We start from the raw sequence: 2,411 nt of genomic DNA, 5'->3' as shown, positions 1-2,411 counted from the left end.
TAATTGACTGAAACAGGACATTGATAGTTTAGCAGAATGGACAGACAGTCAGGATGATAGTAATTGACTGAAACAGGACATGGATAGTTTAGCAGAATGGACAGACAGTCAGGATGATAGTAATTGACTGAAACAGGACATGGATAGTTTAGCAGAATGGACAGACAGTCAGGATGATAGTAATTGACTGAAACAGGACATGGATAGTTTAGCAGAATGGACAGACAGTCAGGATGATAGTAATTGACTGAAACAGGACATGGATAGTTTAGCAGAATGGACAGAGAGTCAGGATGATAGTAAATGACTGAAACAGGACATGGGTAGTTTAGCAGAAAGGACAGAGAGTCAGGATGATAGTAATTGACTGAAAAAGGACATTGATAATTTAGCAGAATGGACAGAGAGTCAGGATGATAGTAATTGACTGAAACAGGACATTGATAGTTTAGCAGAATGGACAGACAGTCAGGATGATAGTAATTGACTGAAATAGGACATTGATAGTTTAGCAGAATGGACAGACAGTCAGGATGATAGTCATTGACTGAAACAAGACATGGATAGATTAGCTGAATGGACAGACAGTCAGGATGATAGTAAATGACTGAAACAGGACATTGATAGTTTAGCAGAATGGACAGACAGTCAGGATGATAGTAGTTGACTGAAACAGGACATGGATAGTTTAGCAGAATGGACAGACAGTCAGGATGACAGTAATTGACTGAAACAGGACATTGATAGTTTAGCAGAATGGACAGACAGTCAGGATGATAGTAGTTGACTGAAACAGGACATGGATAGTTTAGCAAAATGGACAGACAGTCAGCATGATAGTAATTGACTGAAACAGGACATGGATAGTTTAGCAGAAGGGATAGACAGTCAGGATGATAGTAATTGACTGAAACAGGACATGGATAGTTTAGCAGAATGGACAGACAGTCAGGATGATAGTAAATGACTGAAACAGGACATGAATAGTTCAGCAGAATGGACAGACAGTCAGGATGATAGTAAATGACTGAAACAGGACATTGATAGTTTAGCAGAATGGACAGATAGTCAGGATGATAGTAAACGACTGAAACAGGACATTGATAGTTTAGCAGAATGGACAGACAGTCAGGATGATAGTAAATGACTGAAACAGGACATGAATAGTTTAGCAGAATGGATAGACAGTCAGGATGATAGTAATTGACTGAAACAGGACATTGATAGTTTAGCAGAATGGACAGACAGTCAGGATGATAGTAAATGACTGAAACAGGACATGAATAGTTCAGCAGAATGAACAGACAGTCAGGATGATAGTAAATGACTGAAACAGGACATTGATAGTTCAGCAGAATGGACAGACAGTCAGGATGATAGTAAATGACTGAAACAGGACAAGAATAGTTTAGCCGAATGGATAGACAGTCAGGATGATAGTAATTGACTGAAACAGGACATGGATAGATTAGCAGAATGGACAGACAGTCAGGATGATAGTAATTGACTGAAACAGGACATTGATAAATTAGCAGAATGGACAGACAGTCTGGATGATAGTAATTGACTGAAACAGGACATTGATAAATTAGCAGAATGGACAGACAGTCAGGATGATAGTAAATGACTGAAACAGGACATGGATAGATTAGCAGAATGGACAGAGAGTCAGGATGATAGTAATTGACTGAAACAGGACGTGGATAGTTTAGCAGAATGGACAGACAGTCAGGATGATAGTAATTGACTGAAACAGGACATTGATAGTTTAGCAGAATGGACAGACAGTCAGGATGATAGCAATTGACTGAAGCAGGACATGGATAGTTTAGCAGAATGGACAGACAGTCAGGATGATAGCAATTGACTGAAACAGGACGTGGATAGTTTAGCAGAATGGACAGACAGTCAGGATGATAGTAATTGACTGAAACAGGACATTGATAGTTTTGCAGAATGGACAGACAGTCAGGATGATAGCAATTGACTGAAACAGGACATGGATAGTTTAGCAGAATGGACAGACAGTCAGGATGATAGTAATTGACTGAAACAGGACATTGATAGTTTAGCAGAATGGACAGAGAGTCAGGATGATAGTAAATGACTGAAACAGGACATGGGTAGTTTAGCAGAATGGACAGAGAGTCAAGATGATAGTAATTGACTGAAACAGGACATTGATAGTTTAGCAGAATGGACAGAGAGTCAGGATGATAGTAATTGACTGAAACAGGACATGGATAGTTTAGCAGAATGGACAGAGAGTCAGGATGATAGTAAATGACTGAAACAGGACATGGGTAGTTTAGCAGAATGGACAGAGAGTCAGGATGATAGTAATTGACTGAAACAGGACATTGATAATTTAGCAGAATGGACAGAGAGTCAGGATGATAGTAATTGACTGA

This window comes from Heterodontus francisci, unplaced genomic scaffold (genome assembly GCF_036365525.1).
Source record: "Heterodontus francisci isolate sHetFra1 unplaced genomic scaffold, sHetFra1.hap1 HAP1_SCAFFOLD_276, whole genome shotgun sequence".
NCBI lineage: Eukaryota > Metazoa > Chordata > Chondrichthyes > Heterodontiformes > Heterodontidae > Heterodontus > Heterodontus francisci.
Note: the sequence above shows the minus strand (reverse complement) of the source record.